Source organism: Lissotriton vulgaris, chromosome 5, assembly GCF_964263255.1.
Source record: "Lissotriton vulgaris chromosome 5, aLisVul1.2, whole genome shotgun sequence".
Classification (NCBI taxonomy): Eukaryota; Metazoa; Chordata; class Amphibia; order Caudata; family Salamandridae; genus Lissotriton; species Lissotriton vulgaris.
This window is the reverse complement of record NC_141693.1, coordinates 1,067,045,095-1,067,061,595: the sequence shown is the minus strand read 5'-3', so window position 1 is coordinate 1,067,061,595 and position 16,501 is coordinate 1,067,045,095. Positions and strand designations below refer to the sequence as shown.

At 46.6% G+C, this 16,501-nt stretch overlaps 1 protein-coding gene across 1 annotated transcript in view; it reads right to left on the bottom strand.

Moving 5' to 3' along the window:
* LOC147712021 (glutathione S-transferase omega-1-like) overlaps positions 1-16,501 on the bottom strand; it is a 93,699-nt gene that overhangs the window by 60,321 nt on the left and 16,877 nt on the right. The window lies entirely within an intron of this gene.

Below are 16,501 nucleotides of genomic sequence, written 5' to 3'. Positions count from 1 at the left end.
CATTCTCAATCAAAAAACAAAATTCCACCAATCTAAATCTGATAGTATAGTTTAGGAAAATACGCTTCAAAATGTACCGTCGCAGTTAAAGTATCATAAAACTAAAGTGCGTTTCCATCCATCCTTTGCATCAGTAGCCCGCATCCACATAATCCTTCATTTTTCCTAAAAAAGCACAACCCAGAAGGGTGTGCATGGAGTGGGTGTATCCCTATTCTAAATTTAGAAGGACTGTGTAGCATCACATTTGAGAATGTGATAAGCTATACACAGAGGGATAAGAAGTGGTATCTTCCCAACTTTCACACAGTTGTACAGCTGAGGATTAAGGCACATATGTATGTAATTTACATTTTGCGATTCTCAAATAGCGATTTTTAAGGAATCGCTATTTGAGAATTGCAAAATGCAATGTATGTAATAAAACACAACTTTTTTGCGAATCTCTAAAAGTCCTTAATTGCGATTAGCAAATTGCGAATCGCAATTAAGAAATGAGTGTCCCATTCATTCTAATGGGCCAAGAGGCCGATTGGAATGAATGGGGACACATTCTCAAATTGCGATTTTCTCATAGAAAATCGCAATTTGAGAATCGCAATTCCAAGGGAGCCAGGGTGTCCAAAGGACACCTGTTGCACCCATTGAATGTGCATTTAAGTACATGTGGCGCACAGACATGCCCTAAGGGCATGTCTGTGCGCCACATAGCATTTTGATATTTTTTTAAAAAGCATTTTAACAGGAAATCGCAAAATACCATCTACTTGGAGTAGGCGGTATTTTGCGATTTCTTAAACCAAAATCGCAATTTGCAAGGCACCCCATCATAGCATTTAAGGAATCGCAAAATTGCGATTCCTTAAATGCTTGAGCAAAATAAGGAATCGCAATTTTTGCGATTCCTTATTTTGCTATGTGGCCCATACATACCAAAACGCCGTTTGCGATTCGCAAACAGCTTCTTACATATGCCCCTATGTTCTTAAGTACTGTAAATCTTTCTTTTGAGTCTAACTCACCCATCATTAATAATGCTTTCTTAGAATGTTATTGGGAGCGCCACATTATAATTCCTAATCCTCAGTACATTTGCCACCACCTTTAGCTGCTTAAAATAATTTCATCCCTACACAGGGTGACTATCTTAGGTTGTTCGGATGGTAACAATTGTATAACTGTAGCAGGAGCAGGAGCAGCAGCAGGATGCACTTGAGGTGGTTGTTGCTGGGGCTCGGCTTGGCGGGTGCAGTGCAGGTTCGGAGGGAAGTGAATTGGCAGGCTTGGCATGTGAAGGGTCCGTGGGTGCGTTTCAGGGTGGCTCGGTAGCAGGTGGGGTTCCGGCCGGCATTGAGTGCGTGGAGGGTGGCGGCGTCGTAAGTTCGTCGGGTGCTATGGCATCGACTAGGACCAAGGGTTCTGGCGCTGGGCGCGGTCCAGGCGCAGACGATCAGCAAGGCTGGCAGCGGGCACCAGGGAGAGCAGGCAGCAGCGGCGTGGGGGCGACCTAACCTGTAGACAGGGTCAGAGGTCACTCCCTGCGCCGCACCGTTGCCTCCTTAAGTGTGCTGACGGGAGGGAGGAGCAGCTGGGTGGCAGCAGCGGGCGGCGAATGGGGATGCCGGGGGTTCTGGGGGGCAGGGCCGCAGGGAGCAGCAGCGGGAAAGCGAAGCGATCAGCAAGGCTGGCAGCGGGCACCAGGGAAAGCGAAACGACCAGCAAGGCTGTCAGCGGCATGGATGCGACCTAACCTGTAGACAGGGTCAGAGGACGCTCAACACCCGCTCCGTCCACAGGCACGCCACCGAACTCTGAACCTCCTCGACTCATCACAAGACGTCGCCTTCCTCACAGAAACATTGGTGAACGCCTCATCAGCCCCCCGACATCACCATAGCTATCCTGGAGGGCTACAAGATCACCCGGAGGGACCGCGTCAACCAAACCGGAGGAGGCATCGCCATCGTCCACAGAAACACCATCCGCATCACAACCAACTCCCATGACACCCTCACCGCCGCCGAGCCCCTTCACTTCCAGATACACACAGACCCCAAGACCACCCTCAGAGGCACCCTCATCTACAGACCCCCGGGACCACCCACACAATTCAGCGAAGCCATCGCTGACTTAGTCAGTCCGCACGCCCTCACCTCCACAGACTATATCCTCCTAGGGGACCACAACTTCCACCTGGAGAACAAGGACTGCAACACCGCCGCCCTGCTGGATAACCTCGCCAACCTCGGACTCAAGCAACTGGTGAACACCCCCACCCACTACGACGGCCACATGCTCGACCCCATCTTCTCCTCCAGCAAGCACATCTCCTTCAGCCACTCAACCGGACTACACTGGACAGACCACAGCTGCGTCCACTTCAACTTCAGGAGAACCACGACACACCACCACCCGCAACAGGTTCCCCGCAGAAGCTGGAGTAAGATCACCGCCGACCAGCTCACCACCACCAGAACCCGCCCACCAGCACGACGGACCCCAATGAAGCAGCCCGCAACCTCACACAGTGGCTCATCAACTGCGCCGATGAACTCGCACAACTGAAGAATCCTCCCAGCAGACCCGGCAGCAGGAAAGCCTCGTGGTGTACCAACAAACTCAAAACCTCAAGAAAACCTGCCGCACCCTCGAGAAAGCCTGGCGCCACAAAGTCAAAGTCAAAGTCAAAAAGGCTTTATTTCGATAAAAGAATTACCATAAAAGCAGCACGTAAATCACAGTACAACAATTTAAAAAATCAAAGAAGTGAGTGTAAACCATTCTCGCAGATTTACAGAGCAGTTCATTGAGAAGCAACTTTTTTTTTTTTAAAGGAATTAAACAGTCAATTTAAGCCTTTTGGTACGGATGGACCAAGCCCATGATAAAAATTTGGCTAAAACACAAGCATAGGTGGCACGGCTATCAGACATTAATATCCTGATTGCAGTCACATGGCTCCTAGTACCCAACTGCCGACATAAGTTTTTGAGCCAAACCCTTCTTGGATTTGCATACTCACTGCACTCGAACATAAAATGTGCCAATGTCTCTAGTTTTGTTAGGCACGCTGGGCAAAGCTCTGTGGTTTGTTCATGTGATTTCCAACTCGATGTAAAAGACTGAAGGGGAAGGGTTCCTGCTCTGAATTTAAAATATAAGGCCCTATCAAAGGGTTTTTCAATAATGTCAAGATACACTTCCCGCTTGGGTTGGTCTTTAAACTTCAAAAAGTCCTCCGTAAGTCTACCCATAGTAGTACTAGTGTTTCTTTTTGAGGAGATCCAGTCCCAATATAGTTTCTTGAGCGTTAGCTTCGGGGGTGAAGTTCTATTTGACCATGCATCATTAAGGCCCAGATTGGATAGCAGCAACTTCATGTCTCTTAACCATTTAATTTTGTGCCACCCTGGTAGTGACATGATTTCTGCCAGGCCTTGAGCATATTTGCTGAGTTCCTCCACACGCCAAAGCCGCGCCCAGAGCAGGATTGGGCGAAATTTTGCGATGTCATCAATTGGGCGACATCCCAGGTCCAGCATTAGTGGGACCGTGGGAGTTCCCTGCGGTAAGGACATAATTGCTCTGCAAAATTTCATCTCTGATCTTGGTAGAGCATCGGAAATGGATGACCCCCAGAGTTCAGCCCCATAGAGAGCAGAGCTGACACCCTTAGCCGAATATATTTCTAAGACTGTAGCTATGGGTCTTATTTTGCAGGAGCGTTGTTCTTTCAAGAGCGCTCCTGTAATTCTCTTATGGGTTAAAAGCATTTTGTCCAAGTGAGGTGACCAATCCATTTTGTGTGAGAGGCGTATCCCAAGATAGTCAAAAACTTCTACCCTCTCCAGTGGTTCGGCATTCAAGATAGGAGAGCGGACTGGTTTTTTGGGAGGGTTCAAAACAAGGTATTTAGTCTTGCTTGTGTTAATTACCAGGCTGCAACTAGCACAGAAAGATTGAAAGTTATTTAAAAGTCTGTGGAGGCCTATTGGGGTCTTGGATATTAAAAGCGTATCATCCGCGAAGAGGAGGGTTGGTATGCGTTCGCCAGCCAGGGATGGTTCATCTGAGGGATGTTTCCGAAGGTGCTCAACCACCCCATTGATGTAGAGGGAGAAAAGGGTGGGAGCTAGCACACATCCCTGGCGGACACCTCTCTCTACCGGGATACTGCTGGTTTTTCCCCCCCTGGGCCCCACCTAATCTGGGCAAAACTATTTTTGTGCAGCCTAACAAGCAACACAAGCAGGTAGTGTGGTAACCCCATATCGGCCAGTACGCTCCATAGGGTCTCTCTAGGTACAAGGTCAAAGGCAGTCTTTAATCGATAAACGCGAGATAAAGACTGCCCTTGCCTATAACCACAACTTTCCAGTAGACCATCATAAGCCTAAAGGCTTGCTCGATTGTCCCAGTTCCCACTCTAAAGCCCGCCTGGTAGTCAGTAAGGATTTTGTTTTCGTCTACCCAATTAAGAATTCTTAGCAGTAGAACCTTGCCAACTACTTTTTGGCTGATATCTAACAGGCTAATGGGCCTATAATTTGACGGATCATCCCTGGGGCCTTTTTTGTAAATAGGGACCACCTCCGCCCCCTTCCACGAGGAGGGGACGGGGGCGCCCCTACAGATAGCGACGAGTAGGGAATGGATCAGTTTTACCCACTTTGAAGTATCTGATCTTAAAAGGTCACCGGGGATACCATCCGGGCCAGCCGCTTTTTGGGGGATAATAGTGCCTATTGCGTATTCGACCTCCTTGATGGTAAAATCAAGGTCGCTAGGCTGAATGTTCCAAAGTGGAGGGAGCATGAATGAGCCCCCAACCCCCCCTTGTGAGTCGCTCGTCAGCAATTGGTCAGCTTGGCGGGTATAGAGCTTGGAAAAGTGTTCGACCCACGCCTGACTAGGGATATTACAAGTTATTAAATCACTGTCGGGCCTATTCTGAGCTCTAATAGTATCCCAGAATCTTTTTGGATCCCTCTTGGAACTAGCTTCTTTAAGAGTGGACCAGTAAGCCTCCTCCCACTCCTTTTTTGCTAGACCTAATATTCTCTTATGTTCTTTCCTGGCTAACTGTATTTGGGGTTGAGATTTGCCTTTAACGGCCTCAATTAGCCGGGACTTGGCTTTCCTGCAGGCTGCCGTATACCAGACAGCAGAACACATGACCGGCCTCAAGAACGCCACCCGCAAACACCACCAGCGGATCCGCACCACCAAGAAGACAACATTCAAAGAACGACTGGACAACAACACCCACAACAGCAAGGAACTCTTCAGCATCGTTAAAGAGCTCTTCAACCCCAGCACCTGCAACAACAACATCACACCCTCGCAAGATCTCTGCGACTCACTCGCCTCGTTCTTCCACCGCAAGATCGCCGACATGCACAACAGCTTCGGCGCGCTGACCATGGACCCAACCACTGAACCAGCGACCCCCACCACCACCCTCTGCACCTGGACCCCAGTCAGCACCGAAGACACCACCCGCCTGATGAACACCATCCACTCCGGCTCCCCTACCGACCGCTGCCCACACCACATTTTCAACAAAGCAGACTCCATCATCGCACCCCAACTCCAGAACATCAACAGCTCCTTCGCATCCGCCACCTTCCCGGAGAGTTGGAAACATGCAGAGTTGAGCGCCCTCCTGAAGAAACCCACCGCGGACCCCACGGACCTTAAGAACTTCTGTCCCATCTCGCTCCTCCCCTTTCCAGCCAAAGTCATTGAGAAGACCGTCAACAGACAACTCTCCGCCTTCCTCGAGACCAACTGATCCCTCGACCCCTCTCAGTCCGGGTTCCGAGAAAACCACAGCACCGAGACCGCCCTCATCTCAGCCACCGACGACATCAGGTCCCTGCTAGACAACGGAGAAACAGCTGCCCTCATCCTCCTGGACCTCTCAGCAGCCTTCGACACCGTATGCCACCGCACCCTGATACAGCGCCTCAGCAACACCGGAATCCAAGGAGCGGCCCTGGAGTGGATCATCTCGTTCCTCGACGGAAGAACCCAGAGAGTCCGCCTTCCCCCCGTTCCGATCCACGGCCACCGAAGTCATCTGCGGGGTTCCACAAGGTTCCTCACTCAGCCCCACCCTCTTCAACGTCTATATGAGCCCTCTCACAGCCATTGCACGCCAAAACAACCTCAACATCATCTCTCTCACCAACGACCCCGCCAAAGCCAACCTCCAGGAACGAATGAAAGACGTCGCGGAATGGATGAAGATCAGCCGTCTGAAACTGAACTCAGACAAGACAGAAGTCCTCATCTTCAGAACATCTCCCTCCGCCTGGGAAGACTCCTGGTGGCCCCCTGCCCTGGGCACCGCACCCAAGCCAACGGACCACGCACGCAACCTGTGCTTCATCCTGGACTCCTCCCTCACGATGACCAAGCAAGTCAACGCCGTCTCGTCATCCTGCTTCAACACCCTGCGAATGCTCCGAAAGATCTACCGTTGGATCCCCACCGAAACCAGGAAGACGGTCACCCAGGCCCTCGTCACCAGCCGTCTGGACTACGGTAACACCCTCTACGCTGGAACCACAGCCAAACTCTAGAAAAGACTACAGCCCATTCAGAATGCCTCAGCACGACTCATCCCGGACACTCCTCGCCACAGCCACATCTCTGCCCACCCGAAAGACTTGCACTGGCTCCCCGTCAACAAGAGAATCACGTTCAGACTCCTCACTCACGCACACAAGGCTCTCCATGACACGGGCCCGAAGTACCAGCTTCCGATCCGCCAGCCTTGCCCTCGCCTCCGTCCCACGAATCCGCAAATCCACTGTCAGAGGAAGATCCTTCTCCTACCTGGCAGCCAAGACATGGAACTCTCTCCCCACTCACCTACAGCTGACCCTGGACCATCTCTCCTTCAGGAAACAACTCAAGACTTGGCTGTTCGAGCAGTAGCGACCACTCCCTCCTCAGCGCCTTGAGACCCTAATGGGTGAGTAGCACGCTATACAAATTCTGCAGATGGATTGATTGATTGACTGTAGTTATAGACCAGGATTGAAGCTCATCCTTCACTCTAATTGCCAATGACATTGTACATTTGGAGAAGCACAGCAGATCTCAGACAACAACCTTCTACTTTACGCCAATTGAATATCATGCCTAGGCCCAGCATTTCTGCTCCACATAGGACTTTACAAGCTTTCATTACCGTTTGGAGGGAAAGACCAATATAATTACATTTAAATTTAAGAAAGCCACTGATGGTCGATATTGCTTTTGACCTTAGTGACGAGATATGGGAAGACTAGGTAAATCACTTATTATAAAGTATACCAAAAATATCTATAGTCTGAGGTTTCCTCAAATTTGGACTGCTCAATCAACTATACAAAGCTGTGCACCTTCTTCCCAAAGGTCAGCATTTTGGTTTTGTCAAAGTTGATTGTTTACTTGCTTTTAAAGCAGTACTATCAAAACTCCACCAATTTTCTTTGCAGGCCAACTGGTGCTCTGTCCATAATCTGAAGGTCGTTCACATAATGCAGACACGATATATGAGAGAGAAAAGGAGTATGTATCTGCAAGATTTTTTTTTGGAGGTCAGCTAGAAACGGGCAGAGTTGGACCCAACATGCACCCTTGGCGCAACCAGTTTTTGATGCCCATCTTCCGTGAAAAGACTACCATTGGCATTCAACTCCATTTCACCTCAGTTCCCAATATAGAGCTTTTAAAATCCTCACAGGGGTACCCAGAATTTCCATGCTTTCCAACATGACCCACAGAATATCTTGTTCCACCAAATCAAATGTGGCCTGGAAATCTACAAAGCAGGCATTAAACTACTTAAAATACAAGGGCTATAGCCCAAAGGCTAAAGCAATGGCTAATTGGAGAAAGGTTAGGCTTAAGGCTACTTTGGTCTAGTGAAATCAGATTCATCTTTTCACATCATGGAGTAAGGGCCTGGGGTAATATTTTTCCATAATTGTTTTGCTCCCATACTTAATAAAACTAACTAGCCAGTAGTTTATGGGTCTGCCGGAACACTTTTCATAAATAAATAGGTTTTATTGTTGCATCTTTCCAGTTCTCTGTAAATGTTTGAGCACAGGTAAACTGCTTAAACAGATCTGCATAGAATTTAATTTTATAATGAGCACTGGCAGATCCATTTAACTTTGTCCATGCATTGAGGTCTTTAATTGCAGTTTCTGAAGATAAATGTTAGAAATTCTGCATCAATGGGATAGACAGTTTCAGCTACAACAGTGTATATCCCTGCATACACTGCTGTTAAGTGATAAACCCAACCCTCTTCCAACACCATACTTCCTGTACCTATATCTCTGAAATTAACCGTAGGTGCACCAGTGGCAGATCAGGGGTGGTGAAAAAAGAAAACAAAATTACCTCCTCGCCGCATCTCTCCTCCGTCGTCCCTCCGGCTGGAACGGGAAGCACACCCAGTCTCCCCTGAGCCAATAACAATGCTGTGATTATGCCGAGCGCTGTGGTTCAGCGCTCAATCAGGCAGTAGGACCCTGGGCATGTTCTTCACAGAGATTGGAATACAGCCTGGGTGGAGAACATGCAAAGTGTGCATGAATGTTTGGCCGACCCAAGACGGCTAGCCAAACTACCTCTGTCATCAGAGCATTCCCGCCACACACTGCAAAGCTACCGCAGCACAACAAAATTAAATAATAACATCAAGTTATCATTTCTATAGTTCAAAACATTGGGGTGATGCTCCTCCGCCTTACCGGAGGAGCCGACACTGAGGTGCACCAATTTACAAAACATCAATAAATCATTGCTTGTTCAAGGTCGAATAACAATGTATGCTGTTGATTCATGTTGGTCAGTCCCACGCACATAGACATAACATGAGGCACAGCTGCCCAGCTGAAACGCGGGTGCTTTTTAAGATGGCACTACATGCATGAGAAGGCACTTGGAGAAAATCTTTCCAACTAAGAAGAGCTGCGATTGTCCTGGGATGCGATTCATTGCATCTGATCTTGGAGGTATGGGGTACCCCTGACAAAGCCTAGAGGTCTTCTGTAATTATAATAAACTAGCTCACAGCACGGGGAGGGTTGTAAAGGCTCTATAGTCCTGTTTCCACTGTCATAATATGATTTCCCATTTTGTGTTTTATGGAATTGTAACAATGCTGATTGTATTACTCTTATGCATTTTTCTACTAGTATTGGCTCATGTACTGCATCTCAGAGTACGTTAGTTAAAATAAACATTTTAAAGTATACAGTGTCTCCGATTACTCACATTGTGGACTAGTATGAATGTTAGAAAGAAAGAGTGTTCTTGTTTCCCACTATTCCTGAGAGTTTACTAAGTCGCATGTTCTAGGTTGTCTAATCATTGATGGCTTCGCTGTAGTAAGGAGACAGAATGAGACACTTTTGCTAGCAGGATTGGGGCGCTAGTCACGGAGGTGATTTTTTGGTACACCACAATACACTTACGTCCTGGTTTCCTGCGCATAGTTTTGTGTATGAGCAGAATACATGCAACACGGCACCCCTATCATTTGGTCTGGTACTTATATTCAAGACACTTTAGTAGTGCGTGTGCTTGTCCACAATACCCTCACTCCTGTTTCCGGGAAACAGTTGTGACGGCATACCCTACCTATATTGATGTATTATAGGGAGCTTTCTCCTGTCTGCAATGTCGGCGTCTTTCAAAAATTGACATTCCTCCCTCAGACCCTAAACCCCCCGCACCGGGCCTTAAGAGCTTTTTACTAAATATGCGATCTTTACCCAAACATCAACATGAGGTCTGGGACCTAATTCATAATATGCAGCCTGACATTTGTTTTCTTGTTGAAACATGGCTGAAACCCCACACAGTCACTGCCATCGCAATGGGGATTCCCTCTGGGTATAAAATCACACACCTAGACAGAGACATTAAAACTGGAGGGGGTCTTGCTATTATACATAAAGATTGCATAAAAGTGACTATTAGTGAACAACATATGCACTCACAGCTAGAAACAATGATTTTTAAGCTTACACTTACCAACCACATCACCTGGAAAGGTGCTCTGGTCTACCGACCTCCAGGACCTAACCCTAAATTTGCACTTACTCTGCAGGAAATTTTAGCCCCTCACATTAAATCCAAAGAAGATTTTCTTCTTTTGGGTGATTTTAATATACATGTGGACTTACCCACACTTTCTGAATCCACTGACCTGATTACTGACCTTTCTAACCTAGGTCTTGAATTACAAAACCAAGGTCCCACTCATAGAGGAGGACATATGCTGGATTTACTTTTCTCTAATTGTGCCAAAGTCATCTGCTCTCCAGCAAAAGAAAGGTCATGGACAGACCACTCAATGTTAGAATTTTTATTAGTAACCCCATCAAGTACTGCGAAGAGTGTCTCTCTTCCCCCCATCTGGCGACGACAATGGCACAAAGTCACTGTCAATAAAATCCAGGAATTCTGGAAAGATCCAGAAATTTTGGCAATAGACACAGCCGATACGGCTCTAGCTAAACTTAACATTTCTATAAAGCAAGCCATTGACATTGTAGCCCCCTTAAAAAAACATAAACAGTATCCTGTGTCCAAACAAGATAGCTGGTATACCCATGAATTGAGAGCAGAAAAGCAAAACTGTAGGCGAGCTGAGAAAGCCTGGAGAAAAAGGAAAACTGAGAGTAGTAGAGCTGTTTTTTTAGACGCTCAATCAAAGTACTACAAGAATATTAAACTTGCCAGAAAACAGCACATAACGTTACAGTTATCACAAGCAGGCAATTGCTCTAAGGAGCTTTTTAATATCCTGCAGAACTTTATTAAACCGACCGCATGCGAGAGCTCAGAGGACTTCTCGCAAGACCTATGCGATGAAGTATCGACATTTTTTGAGGATAAAATAAACAACATCTATGAAAAAATAGTAGCAGCCAACAGCACTATAAATAAAACTACCAATGGTCATCCTCCGACCCTGGTAACAAACAATAACAATAAAATACTCTTGACATCCTTTCCACCAATCACTAACACTGAGCTCCTCTCCCTTTGCAGCCAAATTAAATCAGGGTCGCCAAGTGACCTCATCCCTGCCAAGATGATCGGCCCCATGATTTCCCTCCTAGGACATCCCATATTAGACCTGGTTAACATCTCACTAACAAAAGGTCAGGTTCCAGCAGACTGGAAAAAGGCGGTGGTGAACCCGATTAGAAAAAAGGCATCCTCCCCATGGACAGACCTCTCCAATTTACGACCTATCTCCCTCCTACCTTACCTGGGCAAGGTTACGGAGAGGCACGTGAACACCTATCTCTCTCAACATCTTGAGGCGACGGACGGCCTGGACTATTCACAATCAGGGTTCAGGCCAAACCACAGCACATAATCAGCCCTTCAGACGGTGACCAACAACATCAAAATGGCACTGGATGATGGCAGCTCAATGATTCTGGTGCTGTTGGACCTTTCCGCCGCTTTTGATACAGTGTCTCACACGGTGCTCCTCAACCGCCTAGGCGAGGTGGGTGTAGAGGGAGAGGCTCTGGCATGGATGAAGAGCTTTCTGACTGGTCGCTATCAAGAAGTTAGGCTGGGCTCCCATAAATCCACTCTTAGGGAGCTCAACAAGGGAGTGCCACAAGGCTCGTGCCTGAGTCCTACACTTTTCAATGTGTATGTGGCCCCCTTAGCCAACTTAGCAAGATCTTTCGGCTTCACCCCAGTGTCGTATGCCGACGACACCCAACTCCTTTTTCCCTTCAAAACCCTTACACCTGCAATAAAAAGATCTTTTGCAGATGGCATGAGAGCCATTGCAGAGTGGATGTCATCTAACTGTCTGCAGTGTAATGTAGGGAAGATGGAGGTCATGTGTTTTGGGCAAGCGGCGACACACTGGGCATCTGACTGGTGGCCCTTAGAGCTGGGCCCTGTCCCCATTCCAAAGAGTACAGTCAGGAACTTGGGAGTGCTTTTTGATCAGCAACTTACCTTTAAAGCCCATGTCAATCAAGTTGCTGGAAACTGCTTTCGGGCTATTGGTATGCTAAGACGTGTCTTCCCCTACATACCTGACCATCACAGAAAGACGCTTGTACAGGCTCTTGTCATCAGCAGGGTTGATTACTGCAACAGTTTGCTCCTTGGAGCCAACGAGGAGCAACTCAACAAACTGCTGGTAATCCAAAATACAGCTGCAAGGATTATCCTGAATGCCCCTCCAAGGACACCCTCCTGTCCCCTGCTGAGGACTCCACTGGCTTCCAGTGAAGAAACGAGTCCAGTTTAAAACGCTCTGTACTATCCATAAGAGTATGACAGGGGAGGGCCCAAAATACATGACCAAAATCTTCCAGCCCTACATTCCAGGGCGCCTTTTGCGCTCTAGTCATCAGCAGTTACTGCAAGTACCCAGAGTAAAAAAGACCAGACAAGGCGGCCGGGCACTAGCCCATGCCGGACCAATACTCTGGAATTCTTTGCCCTCGGAATTAAGATCTCTCTCTAGTCACCTGACTTTCCGAAAAATTCTAAAAACCTATCTGTTCCCCAGCAAATAATGCCCTGTAGCCTTCCACCTTTAGTTTGGACATGCAATTTAATCAGAACTTTCTCGGTTTGCAGCAATAGCGCGGAGATACCCCTTCGGGGGTCTAGTCTGGCGCTTTATAAGAATATAAATAAATAAATATAGGTTCATTACAGCTTGAGATTTTAAGAATGGTTCATATTCTTATATTGAATTGCTGAGCCTTATGTGCTGCCTCGCAAAACAGTTTTAATTTTCTTTGTCCTTATGGCTGATATCGATATTGCTGCGCCTAGTCATGCACCACTCTGTCGTCATTTGGCTGCATATGGAGTGCCTGACGCAGGTATTACACATCTTTTTGTGGTTGGTGCTGACCCGGATTACCATTTTGAGGTATTCTACTCTTGGGTAACCTTTCCGTCAGTGAATGGAGATAACTTGTTCCATACATACATTCCCACTGCAGTACCTGTTGTATATCAGCCATATAAGACACTCGAAGTTCTGATTTCGGCATAGCAACACCGTATTTGGTTTAATGGCATCCCTGCAACAGTACTTTTATTTTATCCCCCAGTGCCAAGTTTTCTGAAAACAGGAAACATTATTCTCCTCCAACAATTTTTCTAACACTTCCAGATGTAACAGATGTTTTAACCCATGAATGTTCCAAATCACTAAGGAAAGATTCTCAGGGAGGGACATATCCTAACCAAGATAGCATAGACCATTAAGTTCTAACCGTATGGCACCCTCCTTATTCAGACATTCATCTCATTAGCTATCTCTCACCGCAACATCCATGTGCAGATTTTCTACATCCTGCTCTGCAACCCTACGTTTCCGATTACTACCTCGCCCACCCATGGGGACAATTATTTGTCTTGATGCCAACCCCGTGTAAAGTTTAAAAAATGACTTGAATGCCGATGTCTGACTTCAGAAGGGGCACTAGCCTAATTCCTTGAGGAGCTGACTGACCCTTTTCCGGCTGCTATGACAATACTCTTATTAGGGGGGGGGGGGGGGGGACAGTTTGACTTTAGATATTTCTGTCCACATAAATACTATTTGCTGTAAGTCACTAGAATCAATGTCATTGAGGAAGGAGTACAATGTAAAGGACTCCAGTTACTTGGATTTATTTGATGGCTTCATCTTCCTCCTACTTCCACTACGCTTGAAGTATGCAATTATATACCTAGAGATTAATCTAGTGCTTTTGCTCTATCCCTCAGCCTAACCATCTTTCGAGGCCATATCTTGGGTTTAACCCTACTTTCCTTGGCATTATGTTGATAATTGCATTTAACCAGCCTTTGTCCCTGGTTCTGCAAGTAAAGCTAAGGGAAGCTGGGATGTAACAAAACCCAGAGGCAGAACACCCATTAGCATTCATTGTTAGGCTATCAAGTGTTTGCAAACCACAAGAGCCACTCTCTAGTTCCTTCTACATTATTGTTCCTTGGGGTTATCAACATTTTGCTGCTTAGGGTGGTTTCATTTTTTTAAGGGGTCAACCGACTTCAGTTGAGCTTCTAATTTGGAACTCATAGTAATCGTTTCACCCCTACTGTGTTGAACTTTTTGGCTTTTTTTCGGTTTGGTCTCCTAGATAAAGGACGTTTATTTGTAAAATACATAACCCCCACCTTTTTTTGTTTTTGTTTTTTACTAGCATGAGGACTTTAGAAATATAGATATCAGAGGCTGGTTCAATGTTTCCAACCATTGGCCTAGGGAATCGTACAAGATCTTACTCTGTCACTGGTCGTCAAAATCTCAACAGGGCCAAATAAGGAGCAGTCCTGTAGGTTTTTTTAGACTTGTCATTTTTTAACACCACTGATTCTAAATACCTTCAAAAATGTTCAGCAAGAGTAAGAAAACATCTAACAGAGGTCCCAGGTGCCCATAAGTCTTGATATTTAAAAACAAAGATTGGATTTGTTTGCGGTAAGATGGTCTTCTAGGTAAACCAGGTTCACAGAGGAACCTTGATTGTCTGCCATAGCTTGGGATCTAAGGATCCTACTGGCTCCACAGCAGAGAACAAAATATAGGAGTGCTACAGGTGTGCGGTAAGGCCACACTCTGGGAGAAGAGGAAAGTCGAGGTGCCAGAAGGTCTCCATGCTCTCTTGCTGAAGAAAAGACAGAAGTACCACCACCACCAGGGCCCCTGGTTTTACATTGTTCCACATTCTTAATCTTACTTTTCATTATTGGAGCAGAGTTAGCTACTGGTATGGGTCAAGTGGGGCAAGATACTTGTCTATGGGAGAGTCCTGAAGGACCACAAAGATATTATGTTCACGATCATATTGGGAAGTATTCAAGGGCACATGGGCCACAGTTTCCCCTTCAACAGAGGTTTCCAGGATATAACATTTCTCAGGTAGTTAGGGTTTTCCTTTTTGTAGCGATTCTCTTTGGCCGTTTCCTCATAGGATCAGGGATATTCTCTCCTCTCAGCATATACTTAGTTCTCAACTTTAGGACTTTATGAATTTGTGATGCTGATGAGACTCAACTCACCACTTCCTATATAACAACCAGTGCCACCCTATCAATGCTAATACTGCTACTGCCCACAGGCATTACTTGATACATTAATCCACAGAACGACAAAAAAGAAGCAAACATGTACCAACTACTGAAGAACTTCTAAGCGATCCTTTAAAGTCTGAAAAAATTCCTTGGTTACCACCAAAAAATTGATCCATGGTACCACGTGGTGCAGCACAAACCACTCTTCCCAGTTGACCAGGGATCCAACAGGAGTTTACTTCTTTTGCAGCTACACTCTCTGTGGTTCAGTCAGTGAGGTAAGAGGCGAGCGGAGCTGCTCGGGTACTATGCCAAACTGTTACAGCGAACACCCCACCCTAACAGAGTGCAGCACTGGTTCTGCTGATTATTCAGCAAGGGAATAGCTTGGTGTGCCAAAAGTATTTAAATGGCCCCCCTCCAAAGTAGAATCTAGGAGCTGGATCCATAAAACAAAACTCTAAGCAAATGTAAGCAGCACCAGCTCATATAAGTCAATTGTGCAGTAGTCACTCTTTGCCTCCTATGATGACAAGCCCACCATCCAGTAGCCAGCGGCGCTTCCACAAATCACGCCTGTCAATAATATGACATATTGTATACAGCACACTGAAGGCCTTACAGGCTTCTGCCACCAAGACATCAGGCCAGTTGCATGTCCCATTACCGGAATAATCTTGGTCTGAAGTGCCTACAGCACTGGCCAGCTAGCGATGCCAACCACAGCGTGAGAAAATCACTGCAGCAGATACAGATTGCGGCATGCAGGGAGCAGCATCCTGGGGAATGAGGTGAGGCGCAGGATAAAAAGGAAGGAGAGACAGGCTCAAACACACTGAAGGTTGGTAGTTACATCAGCGGCAGGTCGAGCGAGACTCCGACTGCATGTTGCAAAATCAGTCCACAATCAACTGAGGTGAGGTCTAATTAGACAACAGGAGTCTAATTAGACACCAGGGGTACAGACAAAAGAAGGTGGGGGAGGAGGAGGAGAAATAGGTCACCTATATTGGAAGTGATATAATGATAAGGTCTGGGCTATCACGAGGGCAGATTATCAAGAACTGTACAAAAGAGGTAGAGGACTGTTCGGGATGTGGCATGCAGCCCAGACTTTGCAGGAGGTGTGAAAAGTCAGTGTTATGCTGAATACGAGTATAGAAATACCATATACATACATACTTACAAACAATTGTGGTAGAAGAGAAGTAGCAAGGTGACAAAGGCTGTTTTCTTACCAATAACCAGTCTTGGACTTGGGAACTCAAGTGAGCCTGCCTATAATGCAACAGTGAGGTGAGGCCCAGGTGCCACAGTCAGTATCAAAGGATTAGGGTCGAAGTTGGTGCACTGCTGTTGCAGTGATATGACACTGCAGGGATGATTGCAGATATCAGGATGA